The sequence below is a fragment of the Panthera pardus genome, unplaced genomic scaffold, assembly GCF_024362965.1.
Source record: "Panthera pardus isolate Hobbes unplaced genomic scaffold, ASM2436296v1 HiC_scaffold_13, whole genome shotgun sequence".
Lineage (NCBI taxonomy): Eukaryota > Metazoa > Chordata > Mammalia > Carnivora > Felidae > Panthera > Panthera pardus.
The window spans coordinates 169,077,500-169,093,986 of NW_026526688.1; the positions used below are offsets into that span (position 1 = coordinate 169,077,500).

Here is a 16,487-nt window from a genome sequence, read left to right on the forward strand (position 1 = left end):
TAATCAGTCTAATTTTTATCCTTTTTTATGCTCAAATTGTCACAGCTTGGCCAATGAAAGCTCTTTTTAAGTTGGCTTCTGAGTCCTGTCAACACCACATCAGAACATTTCAAAGTGTACTTGCTTTCTGGCAACAAAAGTTTCTAGACTCATCTTGAAATATCTCTTCCCAAGGCATAGAATTAGCTCCTCCTAGAAGCACTGATATTTTTAGTTAAGTTTTACCGTCTCTCTATGATATCCCTACTTGAAAGTTGAACTCCTTACAGAACTATAACCAACCTCTTTATTTTATAATTTGATATACCGAATTTCTATTATTTATTAAAATTTATATAACCACTCAATTTTTAAAAATTTGTCCATAAAGGGACCTGGTGGTTCAGTCAGTTAAGCATCTGACACTTGATTTCAGCTCAGACCATGATCTCATGGTTGGTGTGTTCGAGCCCTGCGTCAGGCTGTGCATTGATAGTGTGGAGCCTGCTTGGGATTTTCTCTCCCTCCCTCTCTGCTCCTCTCCTGCATGCTCTCGCTCTCTCTCTCTCTCTCTCTCTCTCTCTCAAAATAAACAAACTTAAAAAAATGTTTAAAAAATATCTGTCCATAAAAATTAAAGCCTAGAAGATAGTGCTAATATTTTGAGTAATTTGCACTATTTGTATTTCTGTAATGATTTTGTGCACATTTATTGAATCACTCAAATCCTATGTCAGCCCAATGCTTCTAACCATTTTCAGGAAGTTTCATAATTTTTTCTAATTTTTATAGGGTTATATTTCTAAGAGCTGCCATTGTCTTTAGCAAGTTTTATAATTACTTTTCATTTAACTGTGAGAGAAAATTTTTAAAGCCAACTACTTGAAAAAAATGCTAGGAAATATGCTTTATCCCTCCATACACAGATACAAAAAAAAAATGAAAAGCTTTGATAGTTCATTTTTTTAATTTAAATAAGAAAAGTATTGTATCTGTAAGTAATAAGGCAAGTTAAAATTGGAAAACACCTTTCAGTCTTTGCTTGTAGAGAAAGTGAGATTTGTATGCAGAAAGATAAGTTCATCAGGGAAGTTCAATATCTAAATCCTCACAGCAAAAGCATCTTTAGATCTCTTCGATGATATTTATATGGCCAAATGGTACCCTCTGGTGCAAGACTAATTGAAAGTGGCACTTTAACATTATGATTGCTCAAATTGAAAAAAAGGACCCCTAAGGATAGAGTAGCAATACTCAATTAAAAATGCCTGACTGTTAGAGAAAATGATACTGATTATCTTGCCTCTGAAACTCAAATTAATTTTGCAAGATAATTCTCCACAATTTAAGTAAGACTGTCTCCATTATGTGATTTATTAGAACTATCTTGAACCTCTTGGCCACTAAACATATGACTTTTCAAAAAGTAATTGAGAAATGTGTTTCTTCTTCTGGTCAGAATTTAGTTAAGAGGTTTAAGGATAATAATTTTGGTATATAGAATCTAGATACATGAGTATTTATAATCTTTGTTTGGCTTGGCCAAAACCAAGTTGCAATTACAATCCAAATTCTTCACCAAACCATTAGTTTGTTTTTTTTTTTTTTTAAGAATAAAAGCCAAAAGTGATTTTGCCTGAATCTGAAATGATAATCTGTCCTGAATTATTGCCATTAGGTCCTATATTCATTCCAGTGGGAAAGTAGAGACACTACTACATTAAAAGGTAGGCTTTCCTGAGGCTGTTTCTATGTTAGTATCATCAGTCAGTATATAATGAAATATTTTCTTAGAGTAAAAAATGTGATTTCCCCCCCCCAGGACAATATAGAAATACCAATTTGTGTTGCATGCGCCAATTCCAATTGTTTGACACTTAAGTAACTCTAGAACCATACTGAGAAGGATTCTAAGGAAGGATCTATGGCTCAGTGATGAAGGGTCAGTCCAATATTAACCACGAATGGAGTACTAGATACATATTTTTGCCATCTTTATTGCAAAAGAACTGCAAAGGATTCCTTAGGACATTACTTTTAAAAAGATTAAATAATTTTCCACTTTTTAACTGACTTAAAACATCTGACACATTTTGGTTTCTATAAATACCTCTGAAATTAAATTTCTATGATATCCAACTACATGGCATTCAATTTAATAGGAAAAAAAAATATTTGAGTGCCTACCAAGAGCACATATGTTTGGAAGTGGAGATAAAACAGTGAACAAAATAGACACAATTTTGCCCTTATTGGACTTTTAAATTATCAGGAAGATAATAATTTTAAAAATAATAAATGAATAGTTGCATCATACTTTGCAATGTACTTTTAAATTACATCTTCTTTGAATTCCTTGGAAGAGTCCAATTTTTCCAGGAGGTATTTTTGAATACATTGTGAGATTTGGTTTGCTAATAATTTTGCTTAGAAATTTTGATATCTCTATTCAGAAAGGAGAATGACTTTTATTTGGTTTTAGCCTCATAATAACACAACCTCATTAAATTATTTGGAAAGTGTTATCTGTTCTTTTCTCTGAAGGGATTTATATGGCTTTGGGACTAATTTGTTTCTTGATGATGTGTTATAACTTGCTTTTGAATTTATCTAAATCTGTTTTATATGTTTTTTTCTGTTTTGGTTTTCACTTTGGCTTTTTTAAATGGAAGGGGGACTAGGTTTTTAAATCCAATTTCTTTAGATGTTATAGATCCATTAAGATTTTCTGGGTTTTATTGCAACTTCATTCAATTTTTCTAAGTAATTTTTTTCTGTGAAATAGTCCATTACAAGTAAGTTTTTTTTATACAAGAGTGTTCATTCTTCACAGTACTGTAATTTTATTCTGCATCTTTAGATATGTCCTTTTCTCTCCCTTTTCTTGGGTAAATTTCACTGGAGTGTGTTCAGAATATATATATTTTCACTAAATTAGCTTTTGTCTGCACGACTTGAATCAATCTGGTCAATTATTTTGGCTTCAAAGGAAAAAGGCATATAATTACCAAAAAATGATAGGCCTTTTATTGTTAAACTAGTCTTTTACTATTAAGCTTCTCAGTAATTAAGATATATTTGTAATTATTCTGTGTTCAGACCCATAAAGAGCAACCATTCTTTCATTTTTATGAAATAAATTTCCAACTCTTCCTCATGGTGAATAATAGCATAATGTTTCTTTGTAAGTTTTTATTCACAAGCCCTATATTTCTCTTTAATATATTCCTTTGAGCTCTTTCTAGGGTCTCTACCAATGTTTCAAATTTGAAACACTGAACTCTGATATTAATCAGAGTCTAGAACTACCTGCTCAATGGTATAAAAAATAAAAGAATGATCTTAGGAACCCAAAGACCAACTTTGCTATTTTTATTTAATGATGTTTATGGGCCTTGAATAAGGATATTACACAAAGTGGGTGAGTGGAGGCAAAGGCCTCCTACCCTTTCCAGAGGAAATCTTTGCCCAAGATAAGCTTCCTCATCACCAATTTTCCTATTAAGACCTCAGAGACTGTGTCCTCTGGCTGCTTTCTTCTCTGCCACTACATCTTCCAGTTTTCCACAACCCCAAACAACTCGGAGCTCTCACCCAGTACTTGAAGATTTCCTATGTGTTTATATTACAAAAACAAGGAAGCTACCCAAGATAGCCTTAACTAAGCAGAAGGATTTTATATTTTTAGTAAGTGTCTAAGCACACTGACTCCAATGTCCATAAAACCTGAGAAGAAAACTATGACTCCCAGCCCTTTGGCTCTCTCTCTCTTCATTCTCCCTTTGGTTCTGGTGATGCCACACTTCAGCAGGTGTTAGATGAAGACATTTTATTCCCAGGTCTGGTGGTTCTGATAAGGGTAATAAGAATTAATTCTATCTTAGTTACCTCCATATCCCTCCATAGGGGACAATAAAGGGACATACAGTTCTTTGCATGTAGAAGTCTAAACACCTGTTGAATGAATGAACTAATGACTAACAGGTGAAAGATGGCATTGTGTCCTTGGAGTCACAAGGTCTGAGGTAAGTTTCCTTTACATTTCAGAAAATACAGATGTTTCTCTGTTTCTCATTTTTACTTCTGCTTCATAAAGGAAATTATGATGATCTTAGTCATTCCCAGACAAGGGGTGACAATTTATTTTTCTTTCAAGGATAATTAACTCAAAAGAAAAAAAGGTTTACAGAGGTAATCTAAAATATTAGGTAAATGGCTTTGTTTTTTTAAAGAAAATTATAAAGTATGACAATGCAAATCAGCAATAAAAATGAAGAACTGATATATGCTATAACACAGATGCACCTTGAAATCATTACATAAGTGAAATTTATATGAAATATTCAGAAGAGGCAAAGCTATAGAGACAGAAGTAGCTTAGTGGTTTTTAAAGTTGGGGGAGGAGAAAATATCTCTAATGGGTATGAGATTTCTTTGGAGGGTAATAAAATGCTCTGTGATTAAATTGTGGTAATTATTATACAATTGTGAAAATATACTATAAAGCCCTAAATTGTATACTTTAAATGGGTACATGGTACTAAATGTAAATTATATTTCAATGAAGCAGTTTTTAAAAAGTAAAGATTAAGTGGCTTGTTCAAAATTTCATGACTAGTTGGTGAAGCCAGAACTGTAATCCACATTTTTCCAACTTGCACAAATCTTTTTTCTCACTCTGCTATTGCCTTATGTGTTTTTATGCCCTTATTTCCTGACAATCTTCATTTCTCTTTTTGTAATTTGTGTATTTGTATTTCATTCTCTTCCTTTTTCTCATTTCTTAATTCCTCAAAAGCTCTCATACAGTCCCTGTCCAGCTGTTAAATAGCCTATGTTGTAATCATCACAGTTCAGCTTTCTTTATTATTTGGCTATACCTCAGGGTGACTTCTGATACTATTGATCTATTTTTTCCACCAAAGGGACATAAGGGACTAAGCACATGGAACTTGGTGGGCAAGACTTTGGAGAAGAAGATGACTTTAGCAGGATATGAGCAGCAAGTGGGAAACTATGGAACAAAAGAATGATTCTATTGCTGGAATCTTATTACATTCATAGACACGAGAGACCTACGAGGTTGTTTAACTTGATATTCTTACCCAGGAGATTGACTTACAGCTGGTGTGTGAGAAATGCCATTTTCCAGATGACTTCCTCTCCTGTTACAAAGTCTGGCTACGGCTCCCTGCAAAGTGCTGGATCTTCTCCATGTTCAAGTGTTTGAGACACTTATCTTATCTTTCCCCTCTGTGCTGGCTTTTTCCACTCATCTTTTTTTAATTTTTAGTATCCTACTGTAGAAACATTAATTCTTCTCTATTGAGTCGCACTCCTTCTCCAATATTTGTGCAGCCATTGTGATATACCCAACTTGGAGAAAGGAAGGCATAAGATAAATAGTAGTTCATACTATACAAGAAAGTCATAAAATAATACCTTTTCTGTCTTTGCAGGTACGACTAGATTACCTTACTCAAATTTAAGCAATAAAAATAGACTTATCAACCATTGTCAGTCTCTAGGAATGGGACTCAATGTTATTAGCAGGTGATTTTTTTCCCCCTTTTCCAAATGAAGATGTCCAATGTAAATTATCACTATTTCAGTTGCAAATCTGATTTTTTCATCATTCAAAACATTGTTGGCTTTAAGCAAATTTTATGTACTTACTTTCCCACAGTTATCATTTACGTCCACGAATCTTAAATTATTTGGGAAAATTCTGAAATTCTTGTTGGAAAAATATGTTAATGTTGGTAAGTTCACATCGTTCAACCTAACATATGTAGTAAATATACAGTAGGACTTGCTTAAATCCACTGGGTGGTGATGGTGACGTCCCAGGAGAAGGGAAGGTTAAATTGTAGAAAGTCAAGGGGAAACAAGGGAGAAGAAAACTGGTCTGGATGGTAGAAGTAAAATGCCAAGGTGGAGCCCTTATGCCACACTGTTATATTTCACACAGTTAAAAGGGAAGGATTATGCGTGGCAGACAATGTTAGTTGCTTACTCCATAGCCTTTCTCTCCCTTCTTCCTTGATGACAAAACCCATTTGTGTGTGGGTTAGCAATGTGCCCAGCCCCAAGGACTGGATTATGGTTAGTCTTATCAATCGTGACTTTAATGTCTCATCTTGATTCCTCCCTATTTGGGATGATGGCATGTCATAGTAGTGATGCTTAGAACTTCAGCAGCCACCTTGCCTCCTGATGCAAAAAGGGGGATAAAAATTAAATGCACCGAGGAACAGAAGGGTGGGAAGAAACTGGGTCTCTGATGACATCACAGAGCTGATGAACTTGATGTACTGCCTCTTTCATATGCGTTGTAAGAGAATAAAATGTCCCAAATGCTCAGTTGGGTGTTGAATTGCAGACCTATCATCTTAACTGAAACAGTATCAAAGCACTTTCAAAATATCGAGAACATATATGATATGATGGATCACAAAAAAATTTAAGCCATTGATCAGGCTTAGATAATATAAGCCTATTCCTGAAGTCAGCTGCCCTGAGTGGGAAAGGGAGTTTCTTCTCTCTAATATGCTCCTCTGAATAGCCTGACTGAGATGAAAGGCATAGTTAAGGATAAGCAATGATACTTCTGGGTCCCGAGTCTTGAGGTGCAATTCACAACAAGAACCATCTTTAAGAAAATAGTGGACATTGGGGCACCTGGGTGGCTCAATTGGTTAAGTGGCCGACTTCGGCTCAGGTCATGATCTCACGGTCCTTGAGTTTGAGCCCCGTGTCAGGCTCTGTGCTGTCAGTTCGGAGCCTGGAGCCTGTTTCGGATTCTATGTCTCCCTCTCTCTCTAGCCCTCCCCTGTTTGCACTCTGTCTCTCTCTGTCTTTCAAAAATGAATAAATGTTAAAAAAAAAAAAAAGAAAAGAAAAAGAACATAGTGGACAATGATTAAGCTTTTAGAACTTTTCCTCAAGAAGATAAGCTGTTACATTAGCTGATCTCATCTGATAATCTTTTTTTTTAAATTTCTATTTCTGGTTATTACTACACACAGCATAGAAGACATACCTAAGTACCTAAAAGGAAAGGGCACATTTGATATTTACAAATAGTCCTGGTTGCAGATCAGTGCTAGAGGCTAAGAATGCATGGCTGTGCTAACAGCATGCATTCTATTCCTTCTGCCTATCCCTTAGTTGTACCCTCAGCCACGCCCTTTTAATAATGAAAATAAATGGCATGAAAATATGCTGGCATACCAAATACAGTTTTTATACATCTGTCTTGTTGGTAGAAACGCGAATGGAACCTTGAAGGACTAATTGGAATTTTCCAGATGAGGAGAGGATATTCACTAACAGGTAGAAGTGGATGTGCAAAGATTCCAAAACAATTGAGATGTAAAGAGCTAATTATGGCAGGCATGAAAGATCCATGTGAGGGAGGAGTAGCAGATGGGAAAGGCGGGACCTTCTATCTATACTGAAAAGTTTAACCGCAAAGAAGATGGTATGAGGGAATTTAGACCAAAAAGTAAAAGATCATTCTGGCAGTTTCAGATGGGATGAATTAGAATGAAAGGAGTCTGGAGGTAAGAAGAAAACAATTCCAACAAAAAAAGATGACAGTGGCAATGGGTATGAATCAAGAAATAATAAGAGACAGACTGAAGGAATTAGCAATTAATTAAATGTAAGGGTAACAGGACCAGGGGCAGTTTGAAGATAACTCACTTCTGACAATTAACTGGGATGGAGAGTTATGACATCCTTTACAGTATATAATAAAAAGGAGTTGGGTTTTGTGTGAAGAGAAAGAAGGAGATAATGAGTATACTTTTTATAGTGTCAAGTTTGAGGCACTCATAGTTTACTCAGGTAAAGCTGTCCAACAGATCAGAGGTTCCTAGGTTTTTAGGTTTCACATACCAGCAAAATTTTCAAATAAATATGAGGGACCAGTTTAAGACTGCCAATTTTTTCTTTTGATAAGACAGGATGTGTTCTTTAAAAAACAAAAAACTATCATCTTATAATATCAACATTTCATTCTTACAAAAGGATATTTCAACACCAAAAATTAAGGCATGAATCTTGATACAAAAGGCTATTGTTAATTCAATAAGTTAACTTAATTGTTAACTTGCCTTCAATTCAAAACTCAACTGAAGCATCCTTATTTTTTTCAATTCCTCTTGTACTGATGTAATCCTCATCACTGATGTACAACAGGCCCCAAATGGCATTTGAAACCACCTCATACAGAGATTTGGAGCCCAACAGAGAAGCTTTAGTTAAAGATCTGAAATCATAAGCATATTATTTGAAGTAGACAAATAGATAATCAAAAGTACTGTTTATCTGGCACTTTCTATGTGCCAAGCACTAAGCACTATGATAAAGGCTTTATATATATCTCATTTCAAAATCTCAACAACTCTAGGAGGTAAGAGGAGATAGCTCATTTTTACAGATGAGGACATTGAGCCTAGAGATACTAAGTTACCCAAGATCACAAAGCAGGAAATGGCAGAGCTAATATTCAAGATTTCTCTAACTAGAAGCTCTATGCTTTTAAGTGTGATGTTATACTGCCACCCTGGAAAAAAACATACAGAATAAGAGAGAGCATCTAAGATGGAACTTAGGAATACTGACACTTTAAGTGCTTCAAAACAAAACAAAACAAGCCCAGAAGAGAAAAATAAGCAGGGCCATGTAAAACAAAGGAGAGGAGAACTTCCTAAAGAAATGTGTTGTCAAAGGTGAAGGGTATTAAGGGGTTCCAACTACCAGTTATAAAATAAGTAGGTCACAAAAATAAAAAGTACAGCATAGAGAACATAATCAATAATATTGTAATTACTTTTTCTGGTGGCAGATGGTAACTACACCTACTATGGTGAGCATTTTGTTAGGTATATAATTGTTGAGTCACTATGCTGTGCACCTGAAACTAATACAATATTGTGTGTCGACTACACTTAAATTTTTAGAAAATGCTAAATGTCACAGAGAAGGAAAAAGTAAATTAAACATGTAAAAAATTACATTTATAAAAATCCAGTAAAAAATTATACATGGCATCTACTTCTAATGAAAGTCCGTGAATAATACTCTTTGGTCCTGCAGACCCTTGCACATGTCAGCAGTCAATCAATTAGTAGGATCATGAACTTACCCTAGAACCCATGTATCTAACTCATTTTGCAAACCTGAAAGCAACCTGAGAGGCTTAAACCTGAATCATCTGAGTAGTTACATTAGCTATCATTTGAACTCCTAACCCTAATATTAAATAAATTTTTCAGGATCAAATCAAGTCGTATTCAAATTTATACAATAATATCTGTTGCAGTCTAAGTGCCTCTAACCAGAAATATGCTTTTAAATGTAATTTATAATTTAGGAACTCTGGGTATAGAGTATTATGTTTGCCACAATCCTATGGCTTATGTTATACAATTTCAATTATAAAAGATCTAACTGGTGCAAAGATTTGAAATGCAATTTCAAATTACGACCACCAGGAGGCATTGGTGCATTGGTATCATGGTTTGAATAATTAAGACCATGCTTTTCATAAGATAAAGACAATCACTCTTACTAAGTTCTAACACAGATTTCCAATCATAAATTCTCCATCCCTTATGTGCCAGTCATAAATTATTACCTCTTAGCTTCAAATTCTTACTTTTTGCTTGCTCTGTGAGAATGGATCTGGGCCCCTTAAATATTGTCCCCTGTCTGCCACATAATGTCAAACTTTGTCAGTAGACGGTGCTGGAGAGACACTGCAGGAGCAAAGGGTTTTGCTTCCTCGTTCTGATGCACTCACTTGGCAGACTCCCACAGTGCATCTGCAGTGTCTAGTTCCTATAGTGTAGTCCACTTCCAGCACCAGATTCCTGCAGTGTATATGGCTTCTTCAGAGCCAGTCTCCTGAAATACACAGTGGCCAGCAGTACAGTGGTCATCACCACCCTCGGGCAGATTTGTACCACTGCTTCAAATGATACACCTCCTCAACAACTTTTCCAGGAGCCCTAGAAAGCAGAATTCTGGCCAGTTCCTGAGGACACATTTCCAGTAAATTCCCCCAGGGTACCCTCACAGTGACTTCTGCGACAGTCACTAAAAGGGCTGTGCTTTTTCCCACAGGATTCAGATCTCAGCTGTGGAGGAGAGGGGCAAAATGGGATCTATTCTTAGGACTCTCTATCTCAGCCCTGGGTAGTAACTGCACTTATGTCTGTTATACTGTATTCGTTAATGTTCTCTTTACTTATTACTAGCAAAACCCTAATTGCTCCAATGTCCTGTTGCAGTTAATAATTCTTTATATAAAACCTTTCCTGTTCAAGTTGCTGTAAGATATCTCTCCCTTGATTTGACCCAGACTAATAAACTTTTCTTTATATTCTCCTTCATGAAAATAATGAAACTAATAAACTAAATAATAGTAGCTCTCTATAAACTTAGGAGGTGATAACATCACAACTCTTAAAGAAATAAAAGATTCAAATTATACCTTTCACAATAAATCTTAACTTTGCTAGTTCATCATGTTTCCCAAGCTGGAGCCAGACACCCTTTCTAGTGGGTTTTCCTTAATCTTTCTTTACATTGCCTCTACATGAAAAGGAGAAGAAGAAATACAACTGAAACACCCTGGAAAGACAGTTGAGAATGAATGCTAGGATCCTGCTGTTGTTTAAATTCTCACAATGACGCCAAGTAGTATAATTTCAATGTTACCTGTGGGGGGATTGACATCTAGAGAGGATAAATTACTCACCAAAGTTCATACACCTAGTAAACAGTGGAGATGGGATTCAATGCTAGGCATGCCTGAGTCCAAACTCCCGACACTTCACCTCAGAGAGCTTCCCAAGATGGATTTTTGCTTTTGTGTAACTGGCTCTCTTCTCTCTCATTTGGACACAGCAGGCTGCTCATTTGGACTAAACTGTTAGTTTGTGTTTTCATCCTCTTTGCCCTCAGAACAGTTGCTTCTCTCTGCATGTCTCAGAAGAAAAAGAAAGCAATAAACAACTACCTAGTATTCAACTGCAATTGGGAGCAGCCAAAAAAAATGTTTTCATGTGTATTTCCTTTCAAAAAGAAATACTTTCTGCAATATAAGAAAAGGAACAAAAATTGTACCCCGTCTTTTCTTTTTCCAATCAAAATAGGCTATTTAGGCTACAACCATATAATTAAATTTTAGCCCTAGAAGTACTGGTTTATATTACACTAAAGTAGCACATTTTCAAGTGCTGAAAGGAAAAAAAAAAAACCCGTCAACCCTAAATTCTATACCTGGCGAAAATATCCTTCAAGTATGAAGGCAAATTAAGACAATCTCAGATGAAGTAAAACTAAAGGAATGTGTACCTCTAAGGGCAGCAGACCTACCCATAGAGAATGGAGACAGGGAATTCTCCAAACAGAAAGTAAATGACTTCAGAAAGGAAGAAATAACAATGCAATAGGTTTAAAAAAAGGGAGGGAGGTTGGGAAGTAAACATAATATAGACGATACTTCTCCTGAGTTTTTTAATCATGTTTCATGTTTGAGGCAAAAACTATAATACTAGTTGATGGGGTTTTTGATGTGGGTAGAGAAAATAAATTTTTAAAGTGGAGAGGATTACGGGACCTAAATGGAAGTAAGATTTCTACACGTAAAACGGCAAAATTTTTCCAGTATATTGTTATCACAATTACATATATTCATCATAAAACTAAAGCAACCCCTTAGAAAATGATACATGTAAAAAAGGTTCAACTGAAATGAGGACCTTTAGATCAAATGTTAACATCCACTAGAGAGAATCTACGTCAGAAGAGGCATTCGACAGCCAGAAACAGGATAACTCGGTCACCCACCTTCTATCTTCAGCTTCTCTGGTGCTGGAATAGAACAGCCAAGAACTAGAATGGCCATGGTGGAAGAAATGGACCTTTGCATGGTCTGTGGGTCCAGGGACCATCGGCGTGGGCTAATTCTCACCAATACTGATCTTGCTATTGCCACTGCTGAACATCTAACTTGCCAGCAGTAGAGAACAACAGTGAGTGTCCAAATGGTGCTATCTTTCTGTAAGACCAATAAGACACTTATCTCCTGGAAAGAGTAATGTTCCATCCTGTCTGTGCTTGACCCACTATTCCAGGTGCAGCTCTGCCTTTTTGGGGTCACAACTCCCAGCCAGCACCACTACCTAGGGCTCAGAGCATGTCTAATTTACTGCCATGGAATCCTGCATAACATTACCATGTACCTACATACCCACTGTACAGTGAAGGAGCAGCAACAGTGGTCTTGTGTCAACAGCATCCATTGTTCCTACCACATATTGTGCCATCTAAGCTGCCAACCCATTAGGAGATTGAAATGGACTTTTAAATATGCTGCTAAAATAGAAGCTTGAAGAGAACACCTTGAAAGGATACGGCCCTATCTTTTTATCATTCAGCATAGTATCTTAATCCAATAGCCCTTCTATAGTGCTATGTCCATAACAGTAGAATAAATGGTCTGGCTAAGACGGGATAGAGGAAGAAGCAGTCCCACTCGTTCTCACCCCCCAGAAACCCACTTGGGGAAACACACATAATGTCTCCACAATTTTAGGTTCTGTGTAATCCCTCCTCCAAGGACCCAGCAAGAATCCCACTAATCTTAGAGTTAACACTGCTTTCTGTTCACTTTGGGATCCTCGTGCCAGGAGATCAGCAAGCGAAGAAAAGGATTACTACTCTGACAGCAATAATGGACCAGGACAATCAGGAGGAACCATAACTTCTGTGACAGATTAGGGGCAAGGGAGAATATGCTGAGCACTCAGGTAAGCCATGTAACCTTCATTCCCAGCTATAATTGTACATGGGAAAGCACAGAAACCATGACCTGGTAAAGGCAGAGTGACCAAAAGGCTCACACCCTTCAGAATAAGGATGAGGCCTGGGGCATTCCACCAGGCAAACTGCACAGATTGGCAGAAGCGCTAATCACTGGGGAGAGGAATTTAAAATTGGCAGTGGAGGCAGGAAGTGATGCATATTAGTTGTAATCTCAGGACAAACTACAGCAGCAACAGCTAGAGCTCCTCCAAGTAACCCCCTTGTAAGGTTTTCCAATCAGAATTCTGAAGAGGCTGTGCCATGACCTCTGGGTATCTGAGCTCAAAGGATGGACTGTAAAGAATCCTGCTGGTAAACAACCATCATCATGTAAACAGGGGGGGCAACTTTTCCCTCACAACTATATTAGTTGATAACTCACAGCTACTCCTGTCTCTGGAAACTTGCCCTCACAAGAACAGGAACAGCCTTGCCTAATAGGCTATGATCACCTACCCCTCCAAGGGAAGACCACTGCCAATGACTGAGTTCCATGATGTAGGAGAAACTTTGTTGTGGGAGAACTTTGAAGCTTCCTGTGGGATTAAACAAGCTAGTCTCCAGCTAAGCCCACATTCTGGCTCAGCTTCTTATTTGTCTTTTTTTCCTGTTTCATCCTATTGTCCTCATTTCTCTTCAAGTGCTCTTTTGATAAACCACCTGAACAAGAATTCCTGTCCCATGCTCTGCTCCTAGAAACTCAAGCAAAAACACTTATGTACAACCTCACTCTGCTAGACATGCCTTGGGAAACTTGATGGATTTCCATCAAATCTGAAGCTTGAAAGAAAATTGTTAAATTGAAATCTGTAGGTAACACAAACTCTGTTACAACTGGATGCGTTTCATGTTAGTTAACTTAGGAAACCAGAATTTATGGTAAATGTAATAAAACACTAAATATTCAAGAGTCAATAAGCTTCCTATTTCTGCTTTGATGATGTCTTTCCAAAATCTTCATTACTCTAAAGGCAAGAAACATGCAATCACACAAAGAGCTTAACTTTCAAATTAGTTGGTTAGTATGCCCAGAAAATTGCAACAGCAGTCACACAGAACTAAAATAAATGACTTCTGAAATAACTTTCACATAAAATTTATTCTGCTTATTATTAATCATTATTCAGGTGATTTCCACAAAAGTCCAATTAAAAAAATATTCCAAAACAAGGTCACAAATCAGCATTTCACTGTAGTAGGAAATATTTCTAGAAATGATTTATAATACAATGGATTCAAAAAACATTAAGTTGAGGAAAAAAACAAAAATAAAAACACCCGCAGAGAATTTAAAATCTTAATTGGTAAACATAATAGTAGGAAACCTGGTGGGTTCAACTCTTCTCTGGGCAAAACACAGAGCACGTGTATTACTTTCTAACTCTGGCTCTCCTAGACTTTAAGACTAGAAATTTATAATCTAGGTGATCAAAGTAAAATTATGAAAAAAGTGGGTCTGTTGTACCCACTGTCACCTGCAAACTAGTTAAAGGAGCTTCAACATAACTACTTGATATGAGCTTAATATGTGAACATGAAGTTTGGAAAACTCAGTAGATTGGAATCTGACTCTCATCTGATGAATTTAAACATCCAGAGGAAAGGCATTTACCTGCTGATGAATGAATCCAGACTGTGAGGTCTACCTACACTCCAGAGTTTATCAGATCAAAGAGTACATGAAAGATTCCAGTGTCCCAATTATGGATCATGCATAAAAAGAAGAACATATGAAGGTTTGTATTATGTCCTATCCAACAGGACCCACTGGGAAGGGCAATGGGACTTATATATACCCTGCTGGATTCCTAGTAACTGAGGAGAGACTGAGTGATGAACTAGAAGAAAATGCATCACTTATTACAAGATAACTACAAGTGAGAAGTTCCCAAATATGTGATAGAATCTCTGAAAGCCTCGTGAGAGAAAAACTCATCTTTTAACCCCTCCTGGACCCAGAAGGTATAAAGACAGAGTAAGTCATTTTTAAGTCTAATAAAAATTTCCTGCATCTAATGCTTAAGCACAAAGGGAGTTTACTGGAAGAAAATTTATCTTAAGTATAACCTGAAGAAGAAAAACCGACAGCAAACATCAGACTCAATGGGGAAATGAAAGCTTTTCTCCTAAGGTCAGGAACAAGACGAGGATGTCCACTCTCACCACTTTTATTCAACATAATACTGAAAGTCCTAGCCACAGCAATCAGGCAGGAAGAGGACAGAAAGAAGAAGGAAGAAGGAAGAAAAAAGAAAGAAGGAGAAGGAGAAGAAGAAATAATAAAAGGCATTCAAATTGGTTAAGAAGAAGTAAAACTTTCATTATTTGCAGATGCTATGATACTATTTATAGAAAACCCAAAAGACTCCACTAAAAATCTACTAGAAATAATAAATGAATTCAGTAAAGTCATGGGATACAAAATCAACGTACAGAAATCTGTTGCATTCTTATACACAAATAATGAAGCAGCAGAAAGTGGAATTAAGAAAATAATCCCATTTACAATTCCACCAAAAATAATAAAATATCTAGGAATACACTTAACTAAAGAGGTGAAAGACCTGTATTCTGAAAACTATAAAACACTGATGAAAGAAATTGAAGACAACACAAACAAATGGAAAGATATTCCATGCTCATGGACTGGAAGAATTAATATCGTTAAAATGTCTATACTAGCCAAAGCAATCTACACATTTAACGCAATCCCCATCAAAATACCAATAGCATTTTTTACAGAACTATAACAAACAACCCTAAAATTTATATGGAACCACAAAAGACCTCAAATAGCCAAAGAATTCTTAAAAAAGCAGAACAAAACTGAAGGTATCACAATTCCAGAATTCAAGGTATATTACAAAGCTATAGCAATCAAAATCGTATGGGATTGACATAAAAATAGACACATAGATCAATAGAACAGAAAATAAAACCCAGAAGCTGGGGTGCCTGGGTGACTCAGCGGTTTGAGCATGCAACTTCAGCTCAGGTCAAGATCTCATGAATCTTCAACAAAGAATTAAAGAATATACAATGGGGAAAAGTCTCTTTGACAAATGGTGTAGAAAAACTGGACAGCTACCTGCAAAAGAATGAAACAGGACCACTATCTTATACTATAGACAAAAATAAAGTTAAAATTGATTAAAGACCTAAATGTGAGACCTGAAATCATAAAAATCCTAGAAGAGAGCACAGGCAGTACTTTATCTGACTTTGGCCATAGCAACAGTTTTCTAGATATGTATCCTGTGGCAAAGAAAATAAAAGCAAAAATAAACTACTGGAGCTACATCAAACTAAATAGCTTCTGCACAGCAAAGGAAACAACAAAACTAAAAGGTAAACTACCGAATGGGAGAAGATATCTGCAAATGACATCTCTGATAAAGGGTTAGTATCTAAAATATATACAGAAATTAGAAAACCCAACACCCCAAAACCAAATAATCCAATTTAAAAATGGGCTGAAGACATGAACAGACATACTGATGGCCAACAGACACATGAAAAGATGCTCAACATGACGAATCATCAGGAAAATATAAATCAAAACTACAATGAGATACCACCTCACATCTGTCAGAATAGCTAAAATTAATAACCCAGGAAACAACAGG

The 16,487-nt window shown here is 36.3% G+C and overlaps 1 protein-coding gene across 2 annotated transcripts in view; it reads right to left on the reverse strand.

Annotated features, from left to right (window-relative positions):
* Positions 1-16,487, reverse strand: part of GRXCR1 (glutaredoxin and cysteine rich domain containing 1) — a 308,216-nt gene that overhangs the window by 221,839 nt on the left and 69,890 nt on the right. The window lies entirely within an intron of this gene.